Raw genomic sequence first — 15,239 nt, 5'->3', positions numbered from 1 at the left:
GTCACATGGACTCTAGAGTCTACCTGCAGCTCAAGATCCCCCCCTCATTCTGCCTCCCTTCCTGCCTGGCCTCTTGCCACATCACTGCCCTCTTTCTGGACTGCTCTTCTCCCTTCTCTGCTCACTGACTCTTCCATTTCAAGGACCAGCTTGACCTGTGGCCTCTTTTAGGAAGCTTTCTTTAATTCCCTGGCAGAATTAACCACTTCCTTTTGATTTCCCAAATGTTTGTTATCAAAGGCATCATCTTGTATTATTCGTTTCTGATTTTTTTTTTACTGAGCACCTACTAAGCGCTAGGCCTCCTGTTAGGTGCAAGAGATACTGTTAAATAGAATACAGAGCTGTCCTTGGGGCCTCAGGCCTGGTGGTGGCGGTACCCGTCCCAGGCCCATCCTTTCCTGCACACAGGCCAGGCCCCACCTCTGCATCCGTGGCGCTCAGCAAACACGGCCGCCGTCTTTGTGTCGATTAAGGCTCTGCAGGCTTTCCTCTGGTATCTCATGAGGGGTTCCTGGCCTCGTGGCAGGCTTTTTGGGGAGTGAGTCAACTGTCAAATACGCTCCCAAGTAGCTGAATCAGTTGGCTGTTATGATGTAGTGATGTCCATGGGACCTCCACATTCAACATGTTGACAGCAAATGTCAGCAGAGATGGACTTAGTTTACCTGTAATTGATATAGGGCTTTGGGGGCTGTTATTAATAGATTCAGTGGCATTTTAAGGTTGTTCGAGGCTCCACAGTGTGGGGAGATTGTGATTTCCTGTGCCGGTGATAGGAGATGTATGCATCTAACTTATCTAAAAATTGAAGGACGTTAGCAGCACGTTAGAAAGAAACGAGGCCAAGACATGGCCTTATTAGTCCTTGTGGCCTGGCACCTCGGCTAGGAGTTTATAAAATGGGATTTTCAATTCCCTTGTAACCTGTGGCAGCCCTAACTGACACGACTTCGAAGGCCGCTGCCCATGCTGTCAGGTGGAGTTTGGAAATGTCTGAGGGCCCCGGAGGGCACAGACTGGCATTTGGCTGTTGCCAGGGGAGCGGCCGCTCCATCCTTTCACTGTGCCCCCCCCCCCCAAAATTCCCAACCAATCCTAGGCAAATGTTTGGTCCCTTGTTTTCCATTTCCTGGAGAGTCTCCTTCCCCCAAGCATCCTGGCCCTACGGGAGGGAAGGGATCGTACCCCCAGGCCCCCATCAGTGGGGTCTAGCAGCCCATCCTGGGGCTGCCCTCCAGATCCTGCATCTTGCTGTATATCTGATGGATTTCTCTGGCTCTGGCCCATCTTGCACCTGGGGCCTCCATTATCTCTGCCTAGAATTTCCAAGCCACTCCCCCAATCCTCCAGTGGGAACTCCCACCCCACCTCCAGACATAGACCAGGGCTTCTAGGGGTCCTTTTTTGGAGCATGATGAGCTTCCTGGAATCTGACCAGAGTTCTGCTTCATTCCCTGGAACTTGTTTACTGTGGACTGTGGCCTCTCCCGGGGGTGGTGGTGAGCCTTCTCCCCAGTGATGAGGAGCCAGCCTCTTGTTTCCTCACTGCCCTGGTTTGCCCTCCTTCCCTCCTGGGCAGAGCGGATGACTCCCCTTTAATTTCAGCTGTAGGGGAAAAAGTCTCAGGAATGGCCTAAAAAGCTGCCCCTCAGCCCCATAATCTAAAAGACCCTCCCGTGAACGGTGCCCCTTCTAGACTGTCCCCTCCCCCAGCCTCCCTAGAGCTGGACCATTTTTAGGGTCCTATCTTCATACCCATTTTTCTACTTCATCCATGGAGTTTGGTGACCCGAGTTCTGGCCTGAAGTCTTGGCTGAGGGCTTGGCGTCTTGACTGAGGGCCTGGCATTCTTTGACTCCCCTCTCAGACTTGGCACAAGGTTCTAGAAGGACTGCCTGCTGCTGCACTCTGTGTGTGCCCGGCCCCAAACCCCACTCCCAGGACGTCACTCCACTGAGGCCACACTGAAGACATCTCTCCAGGCTCTGGTCTCTTCCTCAATCAAACAGTTCTGCCCCAGGCAGTTTCCAGCTGATGGTGTGGGATTAATAAACACAGCAGGAAGTCTTTGTTCTTAAAAAAGAAAGAAAGTTCTCTTTAAAAAAAAAAATAGTTATGCACATAACAAAACATTCAAAAAGCCAAAAAAAAAAAAAATTCTCTCCAATACCCGTGTTCTTCAGTTCCATTCTGTACAGGTAACTATTTTTGGTGTTTCTTGTTTCTTCCAGACATTTCTAAGCCCTCACCCCGCCTCGCACCCCATCCCCACCACGGAACAAAAAGCCCTGATTTGGGAGTGTTTGCCAATTTTCATGGTGTAAATACTCCCACCATGGCTGATTTCAAGCTACCAACATGATGTCCGTGAATGTGGAGTTAAGAAATAGGCAGGATCAGCTAGGGATGGGAACCGGCTCCAGCTCTCCATGGTAAAATTACGTGTATATCATTAAACACACAGCCAGACACACACAAATGGAATCATAGGACACCTTCACTTTCCCTCTTACATTGTACTGAACCAACTTCCCGGGAAGATGAAGCCAAGTAGAGCAAGCACCACCGTGGAGCGGATCTATCGACCCATCTGTTCCTCAGAGAAGACGATAGATGGGGAGCGTCTGTCATTGAGAAGCGTGAGGCAGAAAAATACGAAGGGGCATCAGGTAAACCACAGGGTAAGAGCTTTTAAGAACCTAATGAGTGAGGGGCGCCTGGGTGGCTCAGTCGTTAAGCATTTGCCTTTGGCTCAGGTCATGATCCAGGGTCCTGGGATCGAGCCCCGCATGGGGCTCCCTCTCCCACTCCCCTTCTTGTGTTCCCTCTCTCACTGTGTCTCTCTCTGTCAAATAAGTAAAATCTTAAAAAGAAAAAAAAGAACCTAATGAGTGAGGTGTCATTTTCGAAGAATAAAAACTTCGGTTTGAATAAATCTTGAAGAAACAACATCTTAACTTCTAATCAAGTACTTAGGAGTTAAATGAACCCTTCATTCAGGACAGGATTTAAACGGTTCTGCCAGAAACAAACAACAACAACAAAACAAAAACAAAAACAAAACGTTTCACCTAGCTCCTTTTAAAAACCTCAAATGATTGATCCAATTTCCCAGCTAGAGAGAACGGAGGAATCTAAAAACCCGGAGAGAGGAGCCAAATGAGGGGCGTCCCATGCAGGCGTGTGACCTTGGGCTTCCTCGGTGTTCTTCAGAAGCTGTGGACATCCCAGCCCTGACATCCGCCAAATGACTCACCTTGGTGGCTGCCCACAACTCCCTCTGAGCGCCATTAGGAAACATTTATTTTATTTTGTTTTTTTGGGTTTTTTAAAAAGATTTTATTTATTTATTTGACAGAGAGAGAGACAGCCAGAGAGGGAACACAAGCAGGGGGAGTGGGAGAGGGAGAAGTAGGCTTCCCGCGGAGCAGGGAGCCCGATGCGGGGCTCGATCCCAGGACCCCAGATCATGACCCGAGCCGGAGGCAGATGCTTAACAACTGAGCCACCCAGGCGCCCCAAAACATTTGTTTTTTTGAAACCAAGCCCTTGAGAAGGGATTTCAATTCCCTGGGTTTCTGAGTGACTTCCTCTGTGGCTGGCTTGTCCCTCTGCCTCCTGGCACCTCTTGTCAAGCATTTTGAGCTTCCAGCAGTCTTTGTCAGAAAGATGATAATTAGGGCTGGTGTCCACCTGGGCTCCACTGGTCGGGGTTATTCTCTGGAAAGCTGCAGTTGAAATGGAGTTTTGTATACTTCAGAGGACAGAAGGTAACCTTCGGGATCCAAACGGGCATCATGCCATGCTGGCCTCTGTGAGGGCCGCTCCCTAAATCCCAGGAATAGAGAAGGGGATCCATGTTGAGCATTAGAACCACAAACTATTAGTTTATGGGAAAGGAATAGCTTCTAAAGGATCCATCTTATGCCCAGAACTGAGCAAATGCTAAGACATACAAGTGTATAAGGATCCCTGGATGTAGCGGCCCCAGCCGCTGTGCAGCAGGAAGTTATGGATGTCCCCCCCCAGCAGCATTGGGGTTTCCTTTGAAGCATGTGGCTGAACCCCTTGGGAAGCAATCCTTCAGGCCCCATCTTTTCCAGGGATGTATCTCAGGCAAAGCCATTGCTAATGGGATTATGGGAATCTATAAATGGCTACGTACAGCTGAGAGGAATAGACAAAGTTCGGGAGACTGTGAGGTTGGAACAAGATGGCAGAGAACTGTCTTCTGCTCACCATCCATCCATGAGGACAAGGATGTCTCAGTTTGTTTAGGGACCAGCGGGAGGAGACCTGGATCATTATGAGGGCCAGACAACTCAGAGATGGCTTCCCTGTGTTGAGGGAGCTCAAGATGGCTAGCCCACCACTTTAACTGGATCAGGGGCGGTGCGGAGAGGGGTGTAAAAACTTAGAACCCAAGATTTGGTGTCTAAAAGCCACAGGCTGCTAAAGAAAAGAGGCTTGCTGTGGGAAGAAAGGTCACAGTCTTTGGATTTAGTCCTCCATGTGGCCGTGTTCTAAGATATGGGTTATTTAGCTCATGGGCAGGTATGTTTCAGAACACCCTTGGGGACAGGAAAAATATACGGTCATTTATTTCTGGGGAGTTCAGGACTGAGGAATTCTCAAGTGGATTTACTCGTGTCTCCAGGGCTAGACTTGCATCATTCACTCAGGCCGAGGGCTGGTAAAGCAGAAGACGTCGTTCCTCTCAGTAGACAATCTCTGCACATTCCACCGCCTTCTGCAGGGAGAGCAGAGAGTTTCTTCCAGGGCTGGCCCAAATGAAACTCAGCGTGGGCAGAGGGCTGGCGGGAGTGGGGAACTCAACAGAGAATCAGGGGGGCCAGCTTGAAGAACCACGCAGAGCACAGGGGGTCCTGCGTGGGTTTGTCATTCAGGATCAAGATGGAGGAAAAGTCAATGCTGCATCACATTCAAGACGACTGGGGACAGAACAGAGTGACTGGAAAATAGGTAAGGAAAATAAATCTGAAAAAATAGTAAATCTGAAAATACCAGATGCTGAGGATATGTAGGAAATGGGTATTTTTAAACACTGCTGCTGACGGTATTACCGAATGGCAACACTGTGTAAGCTGAAGGTGTAGGTATCCCAGACCCAGCATGCACTCCCGCTCCCGGCTGCATCCTTACCAGAGGTCTTTAGCACAGGTGTTCTGGAAAACAAGCACAAAGATATTTTCTCTTTACAAAGATATTTCTTGAAGCACTGTTTGTAATAGCACAAAAAGTGAAAACAATCTGTCTCCCGGCAAAAGAAAGGACAAAATGAACTCTAACTTGCTCATGGGAGGTATTCTACATTGTAGTTAAAATGAACGAACTAGGTCTTCATGTATCAACATGTAGAATGTCAAAAACATATTGCCTTAGAAAAGCAGGTTGCAAATACGGTACGCACAGTGATTCCTTTTACTTAAAGTTTCAAAACACATTTAAAAAATGGTACTGTTCTCTTCAAAAATGCATTTGGGAGGGGGGCCCCCTGGGTGGTGCAGTCAGTTGAGCGTGCAGCTCCTGGTTTCAGCTCAGGTCATGATCTCAGAGTCTTGAGATCAAGCCCCGCGTTGGGCTCTGAGCTCAGCGGGGAGTCTGCTGAAGTTACTCTGTCCCTCTGCCCCTCCCCATGCTCACTCGCTCTCCCTCGCTCTCTCAATGAATAAATAAATCTTTTTTTAAAATTTTTATTTATTTATTTATTTATTTGACACAGAGAGCATGAGTGAGGGGGAGTGGCAGGGAGAGGGAGAAACAGGCTCCCCGCTGAGCAGGGAGCCCAGTGTGGGACTCGATCCCAAGACCCTGGGATCATGGACCTGAGCCAACAGCAGATGCTTAATTGACTGAACCACCCAGGCGCCCCTCAAGTGAATAAATAAATCTCTAAAAATTTTAAAAAGTAAAGAATTATAATTCATTTAGGGGTGCTTGGCTGGCTCAGTTGGTAGAGCATGGGACTCTTGATCTCGGCGTTGTAAATTCCAGCCCCACACTGGGTGTAGAGATTACTTGAAAATAAAATCTTTAACAACAACAACAACAAAATGCATTTATAATATGTAGCAAATAACAGAAACATACACGGGGGTCATTTTCACCCCCCTCAGGGAAGTGGTTACCTCTGAGGAGAGAAGGAAGGAAAAGCCACACAGGGCTTCAGCTATTTTTGTAGAGCTTTATCTCTTAAAAAAAATAATATGAAGAAAATAAGGCAAACATCTGTCTAATCTCAGTGTCTATCTTCCGATGTCCCTCCATATTACATTTTATACTTGTGGTAGGCTGAATAATGGCCCCAAAGATGTCCCTCTGTGTCCTAATCTGCGGAATCCATGCATACTCTACCTCATGTGGTAAGAGGGACTTTGCAAGTATGAGTAAATTAAGGATCTTGAAAGAGGGAGATTATCCTGAATTATCCTGGGCCCAATGTAATCACCAGGTCCTAATAAGAGGGAGGCAGGAGGGTCAGTCAGAGAGAAGAGATGGGACGGTGGAGACAGAGGTTGGAGGGATGTGCTTTGAAGATGTAAGAAGGGGCTACTAGCCAAGGAATGCAAACAGCCCCTAAAGGCCAGAAAAGGCTAGAAAACAGATTCTTCCCTGAAGCTGCAGAAGAAATGCAGCCCTGTCAGCATCTTGGTTTTGGACTCTGACCCCCAGAACTATAAGAGAATAAATCTGTGTTGATTTCAGCCACTAAATGCATGATAACTTGGCAGAGTAGCAATGGAAAACGAATACAGGACTTTTTGGTGAATGCTTCGCAATGCAAAAGTTTGTTTGCTTTTCTTTTATGATAGTAAGTTAGAAGAAAGGTAGTAAAGCCTAAATCCCTTCTTCCTGTACCTCCTCCTTCAGAGGAGGTTGAGCTATTCAGGAATGCTCCTCATCCCCCAGCCTCTATATTTAGGAGACTGAGCTGTGTGCCCATCTCAGTTAGGCCCTGGAGTTTCTGGAAGCCCTAGCTGTCAGAACATGTCCAGAGCAGTGGGGTGAGCCACACCCCAGGAGAACTTCAGGAGCTGGTTCCTCCCTCCGTGGAAGGTAAAGCTGCCAGAAGCCCACAGACATCTGAGGTGCCTTCACCCCTCGACTTGGGTCAGTGCCCTCCCCGGGGGAGTTCAGCAGGGGGATACAGCTGAGATCTGATGGGGGCAGGTGTGAAGTCTGGCCAAGGAGACATTTGTTGAAGAAGTTGACTGGAAGAGAGACTGAGAGGAGAGGGGGTTAAAGGCATGTAATGATCCAGAAAGACTTGTTTTCAGGAAAAGAAACACCTGGGTATATCTGTGTGCGTGTGTGCATGTGGGTGGGGGTGGGGGGAGAGAAGCTGGAGTGGGGAGTTGGGGGGTAGTGGAGGCCAAAGGCTGTGGGGGAGGCTGAAGGGTCCAGAACGTGGCACAGGCAGAGGAGAGGTCTTGGGTGGGAGGAATTGGTTCTTCTTTTTCCAGATCTGGAAACTAGGTGGGAAATACATGGACAAGAGTCTGGAAGGACATGACACCCCGCCCACCTCAGAGTCAGTGTGGGGTGGGAGTGGGGGGACAAGGGAGGGTCAAGAGGCTTCACTCCATCTGGGTCTCTTGAATTGTTCTATAGTAAAGGTGCATTCCTGCACTACTTGTGAAATTAAAAATAAACTTAAAATTAGACCTTATGAACATCACAGACAGTTGTTCACAGAAGGGGCAGACAGGTGTAGGATTCACTGACGGGGTACCCTGGGGTGTCCGGATTTGACCAAGTGTAGGGGGCACCTAGGGGGAAAACGCTGAAGGAGTAAAGGGAACGTCTGACAAGCCTTGAAGGTGGCAAGACCCCGAGGCCAGAGCAAGGCCCCTGCCGGAGAGGAACCGGCAGCTGAGGAGATGCCCATCTGATGCTTCAGGGTCTCTGGGAGGCATTTTAAAAGCACAGACTCCACCGCCAGCCTCACCCCGATGCTGAGTCAGGAAGTCTGCCGGGGGGGCGGGGGGGGGGGGGCCTCTGGAAATCTCATTTGTTTCAAGTTCCCCAGAAGTATCTGATGAGTAACCAGGTGATGGTCCACCTCTGTAAGGGTTCTGCAGGGGACACAGGCTAGGGGACTGCCACGAGGGGAGAGCTCCAGGCTTTACACAAAGCGGAGGAAAGGTGTTGGCCGGAGCTCTTATAAACAAAAAGTCCACTAGAATAAACTGGAGGTTCTTTTTTTCTTTTTTCTTTTTGACACAGAAAGAGAGCACAAGCAGGGGGGGCGGTAGAGGGAGAAGCAGGCTCCCCGCTGAGCAGGGAGCCCGACATGGGGCTCCATCCCAGAACCCCAGGATCATGACTTGAGCCAAAGTCACTCAACCGACTGAGCCACCCAGGAGTCCCTAAACTGGAGGCTCTAAGTGCCGTGGTTTTTCATTGGCTGAGTTATGGCAGCCTCTCATTGGCTGGGCTGTTGCTGGGCAAGGAGACAATCCTTCCTCCTCCTGGGGGTAGTAAAGCATAGGGTGCTTCCTGTTGGGAAGGCAAGGTTCTGTCTGTTCCTGCTGGGCTCTGCGATCGAGGACTTGGGGTAGGGTGGGAGAGCTCCCAGTTCTAGCCCAATGACTCCATTTTATTTATTTATCTATTTATTTATTTATTTCAGTTATTTATTTATTTACTTACTCATTTATTTTAAGTAATTTCTGCTTCCAAAGTGGGGCTTTGACTCAGGAACCCAAGATCAAGAGTCACACACTCCACTGACTGAGCCAGCTGGGCATCCCCAACCAATTCCATTTTAAATGAGGTTTCCTTTATTCAATTTCTCAGGGAAAATCTGCTCTCATGGCCACCTTGAGTATGCAGCTATCCTGCAGGGGTGAGGATTGCTGGAGAGTCCAGAGCCACATTAAGGAGCTCTGTCAGCTCATAGAGAATGGTTCAGGTGATGTGACAACTTTTCTATAAAACGGTATTCTCCAGGTCGATTTTCCTTTCCAAGAGACCTTCACCCTGGAAGGACTGGGACAGCCCCTCACCATGGCAAGAGCAGGTGGGTGATGGGGGAGTCACGTGGACCCTGATGCAATCTGTTGACACCATCTCCTCCTATAAAGGACTTCTCACCCCAGACACATGGCTCAGCATCATGGCTCTCATTACCTGTAATCTAACCTGCAAGCTCCTTCCCAAAAGCTTCCCTCCTGCTTTCCTGCCAACTTCTCTCCACACAGTGTCCTTACCCATCTCCACAACCTCACTCAACCCAAGGTGCCACACACTCAGAATGAAAAACTGAAGGGGAAGACCCTTCCATGGGCCACAGGGCCAGGGAGGGGCTGAGTTAACCCTCAGACTCACCCTAGCTCAAAATATTTTTCTTTTCTTTCCTTAGATTTTATTTTTAAGTAATCTCTGCACCCAGTGTGGGACCTGAACTCACAACCCCGGAGATCAAGAGTTGCATACTCCACCGAGTGGGCCAGCCAGGCACCCCAGAATATCCAGAATATTTCTTATTAACTGCATTTTTTATTAAGGTAGTAAAATACAAAATAACATTCTGGCATAGTGTGTTCAGAACTTAAATAAATACAATATAAACAGCACCGTTGGGGCACCTGGGTGGCTCAGTCTGGTAAGCATCCAACCCTGTTTTTTTTTTTAAGATTTTTTATTTGACAGACGGAGAGCGCGTAAGAGAGCATGCATAAGCGGGGGGAGCGACAGGCAGAGAGAGAGGGAGAAGCAGGCTCCCCGCTGAGCAAGGAGCCTGACTCCTGCTCTATCCCAGGATCCTGGGATCATGACCTGAGACGCTTAACCAACTGAGCCACCCAGGCAACCCAAGCATCCGACTCTTGATTTTGGCTCAGGTCTGATCTCAGGGTCATGGGGTCAAGCCCCAAATAGGGCTTTGTGCTCGTCATGGAGTCTACTTAAGATTCTCTCTCCCTCTGCCTTTTCCCCTCCCACTCGTGGTCTCTCTCTCAAATAAATAAATCTTCAAAACAAAACAAAACGGGCGCCTGGGTGGCTCAGTTGTTAAGCGTCTGCCTTCGGCTCAGGTCATGATCCCAGGGTCCTGGGATCGAGCCCCGCAGCGGGCTCCCTGCTCAGCGGGAAGCCTGCTTCTCCCTCTCCCACTCCCCCTGCTTGTGTTCCCTCTCTCACTGTCTCTCTCTCTGTCAAATAAATAAATAAAATCTTAAAAAACAAAACAAAACAAAACAAAACCCTACAAAAAACAGGCCGGGGCACTTGGCTGGCTTAGTAGGTAGAACAAGTAACTCTTGATCTTGGGGCTGTGAGTTCCAGCCCCACATTGGGTGTAGAGATTACTTTAAAAGACAAAACAAACAGGGGCGCCTGGGTGGCTCAGTCGTTAAGCGTCTGCCTTCGGCTCAGGTCATGATCCCAGGGTCTTGGGATCGAGTTCCGCATCGGGCTCCCTGCTCCGCGGGAAGCCTGCTTCTCCCTCTCCCACCCACTCCCCTTGCTTGTGTTCCTGCTCTCGCTATCTCTCTGTCAAATAAATAAATAAAATCTTTAAAAAAAATAAAAAATAAAAAAAATAAAAGACAAAACAAACAAACAAAAAATACAAAAAACAAAAACAAAAAGCCAAAAAAAAAAAAAAAGCAGGCCCAAGAGAATTGGGTATACAATCACAAAAAGAGAAAAAATTATAAACACATTTTTTTTTCTTTTTGTTTTAGCAACAGTACTGCAATGAGTATTTTTGTAACTATATATTTTGGACACTTAGAGATTCCTTCCAGATAACTTGTAGAGATAGAACTGACAGGTTAGAAGATACTAGTAATTTCAAGGCTTGATTTCTCTCCAAAAAGGCTCTTCTGATTATTTTGTATTTCTAGAAGTAATTCATGAGAAAGGCCCTGCCCAATAGTGGGTATTCATTTGCTATAGTCTGATAGTAAAAGGGGAAATGTTATTTCAAATGGTTTTATTTTGACCTCTTTGAGTATTAAGGAGGTTAAACATTTTTTCTTATTTCATTTGTTTCATTGTTTTGATTCATCGGCCTGCTCACATTGTCCATCTTTCTGTTTGGTGACATATGCTTTATAAAAGTCCTTTGATGTTGAGGATATTTGCCTGTGTTGCAACATATGTCTGGAAAATGTATTTTCCAAGTTTATCTCTTGCTTTTAAATATGTTTTGTTTGTGGTTTTTGACATATAGAAATTTTTCATTAAAAAATTAAGTCTAGGGGTGCTGCGTGGCTCAGTCGGTTAAACGTCCAACTCTTGGTTTCAGCTCAGGTCGCGATCTTGGAGATAGAGCCCGGGGCCAGGCTCCATGCTCAGCGTGGAGTCCGCTAAAGTTTCTCCCTGCCCCTCTCCTGCTCTCTTTCAAATAAATAAGTAAATCTCAAAAAAAAAAAAAAAAAAACTTCAGGTACTGAGGTACAGTAATCCCCCTTTATCCATGATTTCACTTTCTGGGGTCTCATTACCTGCAGTCAACTGTGGCCTGGGAGGAGGTGACCCTGTTCTGACATAATGTCAGAAGGACAAGCAGTAATGCTATGTCACAGTGCCCACGTCATTCACCTCACTCCATCTCATCACGTAGACTTTTTAGCCTCTCACATCATCACAAGAAGGGTGAGCCCAGTACAATAAGATATTTTGAAAGAGAGAGATCACATTCACATAACTTTTACTGTGGTGTATATATATATTATTTTCAAACTGTATATTTTTATAATTGTTCTATTATTAGTTATTGCTGTTAATCTCTTACTGTGCCTAATTTATAAATTAAACTTATAAAATAAATCACAGTTATGTATGTATAGGAAAAAACATAGCATAGGTAGGGTTTGGTACCATCCACGGTTTCAAGCATCCACTGGGGGTCTTGGTAAGTATTCCCCACGGATAAGGGGGGACTACTGTATAAAAGTAAGAATAGAAAGGAATTTTGAGGGAGGGAGATGACTTAAACTCTGGGAGGAGAGGCTGAGTGTGGCAAGATCCCTATTCCCTGAAGTTCCAAGTTCACACTGGAATTGCTGTCAGAAGTTCACAGGGACGGAGAGAGGGAGGGAAGGAAGGGCAAAGGGGAAAAGGGACAGAGGAAGGAAGGCTCTGGATGGCAGGGGAGGGCCTGGCCAGTGCCAGTGTATAGATCTGAAGATGTCTCTAGGCTGGTCTTGTCTGGTGATGGAACAGGAGGGAAGAAGCTTGCTGTGGCCAGGAAGATCAGATTATCTCATCCTAAAACCACCACTGTGTCTGAAACATCCAGAGAAGGGGACAGAACCTACACAGGGGGCTGTCCTTGGACCCAAGTGAGGGCACATCTGTCTGTGAGTCAGGCAGTCCAAACACCACACTGAAGTTCTGTCGAATCAAGGTCAGAGTGTGGAAACCAGGTCAAGGGCGAGTCCTTGGTTCATCCATCCCTAAGAAGCGAGGGGTGCTGCCCAGTCGAGCCTTTTCCTGTTGCTCATTTTACAAAGACTCCAAAGTTGTTTTCCTGTTTACCAAGTTGGAATTTAAAAAATCACCGCAAAGTCAGTAAGCTTGCCTTTCTCCTACATCCAAAAGTTGAAAAAACCCTCAGGCATGGTTTGTGAATTTTAAAAATTGCCTTCTGAGTTTTCACATTGTGTTTAGAGTTTTGCATAGTTGAATTTGAAAACAAAGGTCATTCTTTGTAACTTACTGTAGACATTTCAAAAGAACAATCTTTGGCTAATACTAAGAAGTTACAGAAATAAACCATTCGGTCACTGGCTGCTTAAAATGGAAAAGCCAAAGGTTTTCCGGGAGGAAACAAAAGGACGTGAGGAGTCTAGACTCTGACCACTCAGGCGAGTGTGTCTGTGTGTCACTGAGTGTGACTGCAAGTTTTAGGGGGCTTGCTCGGCACTACCTAAATCGGGTAAGCATTTTGGGGTGTGGATGAGCAGGATCTTGAGTGGCCCAGCTGTTTCTGAATGAAGGCATTTCCTGGTGGGCATATTCGCATGGGAAGAGCGCATGCATGGGGCAGCCTGCTTCGTGCAATCCTGCCTGTGTGGGAACAGTATGAATGTGTCATCCCAGCAAGGGTGTGTGTCCCTGGGGCTGGCATTCCGTGTTACCAGGCAACCCAGTGTGTCTGGGTGTGTCCCCTTAGCGCGCGCTCTCGCTCTCTCTCTCTCTCTCTCTCTCTCTCCTGCTGAAGTCTCTGGGCACAGCCTGCTTGGAGGGTGTCTGGGCTGTGACCATCCGCACATGATCAGGTCTGTGACAGACGCTGTTCCTGGCCTCAGTGAACACACTCACAAAAGCACAAGCGGTGCATGGCTGGGGTTCTCCAGAACTGCTGCCTCTGGAGATGGTGGCTGAAACTGGAAGCTTCCATCTGGCCATGTGTGTGCAGAGCTTTGTGTCTGAGTGTTGGACTATGCAAGGCTCAAGTAGGACCCTGCTTACAGCTGAGGGTTTAGAGGAACTGGCTGTCCCTCCTGGGGGCCGACCTTGGGCATCGGGGGAATTTTGCAACCGTGATAGCACATGACAGGCCCTTTTTCACTGTCCTTGCAGGAATCTTTTTGAACTCAATGTTTGGAACCAGCCCAAAGTCTCTCTAGGTACCATAGGCAGTGATCCCTCTAGGCAAAAATGAAACGTCTGCAAAAGTCACAAGGCAGACCTATGAGTGCCTAAAACTGGTCCTGAAAGGAATTTTTCAGAAAGTTAAAAAAAAAGGGGGCTGGATTTTAAAAATATTTTTGAACAAAGAAAGTGACATCTTTGAAATAATCAAAGAACTTTCTAGGTTGATTCCTTTAGAGTTCTGTACTATTTTGATTCTCAAGAGATCTATTTTAATATTAAGAAGGTGAAAAAATGGGTTCAGAAAAGGAGATGATTTGCTCGAGCCTCACAGGGAGGTGGAGACAAGAGTTGGGACTAGAACCTGATCCTGAGGTTCCCCACCGCCCCCTCCCCCCCCCAGGTTTTCCCAGCCCGTTTCTGTTTCTGTTTACATCTGTGTGTCTCTGGGCGTGTCCCCCTCTGGCTGGGGCCCAAGCGGGCCCTGGGGGGGGCCCATCTCAGAGGGGGGGGGGGGGGGGGGGGGGGGGGGTGTTTCTCCACTGCAGGGAAATTCCAGGGGGCAGAGCCTGCCTCAGCTGCGGTGAGACATTATTTCCTTGGGAGGAAACCAGCTCTAGGCAGCCAGGAAAGAAACAGTTTCCATTCTGAGAGGGAGGCGATGAGAGAGGAGGGAGGTAGAGGGAGGGGGAAGGGAGACGGGAGGGAGGAGGGAGAGGGGAGGGAGGGAGCCACCCCAGGGCCCACAGGCCCCAGGCTCCCTGAAGCCTCCAGACACGGGTTTAAATTTAGACCTTCTATTCTGGTTCTCGCAGCCGGCCTCGCCCTGAAGCCATACAGCGGGCCAGTTTCCCCAGCACACCTACTCCTCCAGACGAGCTAGGGGTGGCCCGTGTAGTAAGCGCTTCTCCTGGAGGGGGCAGGCCCTGTCCTAACAAGTGTCTTCTGGCACTGTGGAATTGTGGTGCGGAGGAACGGAAGGGAGATCAAAGCCAGAAACCCACCACCCTGACTCCCATTCAGAACCGACCCCCCCCAACCTGCCCCCTCCGTTCGCTCGCCCCACTAACTCCACTGCCAGAAACCATCACGGAGAGTCACGGAGAGTCGGGCAAGAGAGGGACTGATTTAGGGCACTGGGAACGTGCAGGAGGAACAGCAACAAAACATAATCATCATTCCTAGGAACCCACGTCATTCTGGTCTCTGCTCAGATGCCCCTTCCCTGACCATCCACACCAGCCCCTGCCTCTTCCTCTCCGCCTCTCACCTGCTTCGTTTTCTTCTGGTGCACAATGACATCTGATGATGCCATGTGATGCTCTGTCTCATGGGTGCCTCTCCAGAATGGAAGATCCGGGAGAGCAGGGGCTGGGTTTGCTCACTGCCGTATCCCCGGTGCCTAGAGAAGTTGGCCGTATTAACCGCACCCTTGCTATGTGCCAGGCATGGTAGTAAGTGCTTTAAATGTATTCACTAATCTTATCCTCACTACAGTCCTGGGAGGGTTTTTAGCCAAGGAGGAGAAGGAAGCGCAAAGAAGTTGAGAATCTTGCCCAAGGACACATGGTTTGACCCTGGCAGTCTGCGCTCCTGCACACGCCCTCGATCACCAGAGTGACTTGGCCCTTTCCGCTCCCCCCCCCCCCCCCCCCCCCCCCCCCCCC

The 15,239-nt window shown here is 48.4% G+C and overlaps 1 long non-coding RNA gene across 1 annotated transcript in view; it reads right to left on the bottom strand.

Annotated features, from left to right (window-relative positions):
* Positions 1–3,470: 3,470 nt before the first annotated feature.
* Positions 3,471–15,239, bottom strand: part of LOC116635655 — a 15,060-nt gene continuing 3,291 nt past the window's right edge. Inside the window, exons 2-4 of the long non-coding RNA XR_004300199.1 lie at positions 5,088–5,189; positions 4,649–4,753; positions 3,471–3,831 (exon numbers count right to left, since the gene is read on the bottom strand). This is a non-coding gene — a long non-coding RNA (uncharacterized LOC116635655). The remainder of the gene's footprint in view (positions 3,832–4,648; positions 4,754–5,087; positions 5,190–15,239) is intronic.

Source organism: Phoca vitulina, unplaced genomic scaffold (genome assembly GCF_004348235.1).
Source record: "Phoca vitulina isolate PV1807 unplaced genomic scaffold, GSC_HSeal_1.0 scaffold1, whole genome shotgun sequence".
In the NCBI taxonomy this organism is placed as follows: Eukaryota; Metazoa; Chordata; class Mammalia; order Carnivora; family Phocidae; genus Phoca; species Phoca vitulina.
Note: the sequence above shows the minus strand (reverse complement) of the source record. Positions and strands in the feature narration are given on the sequence as shown.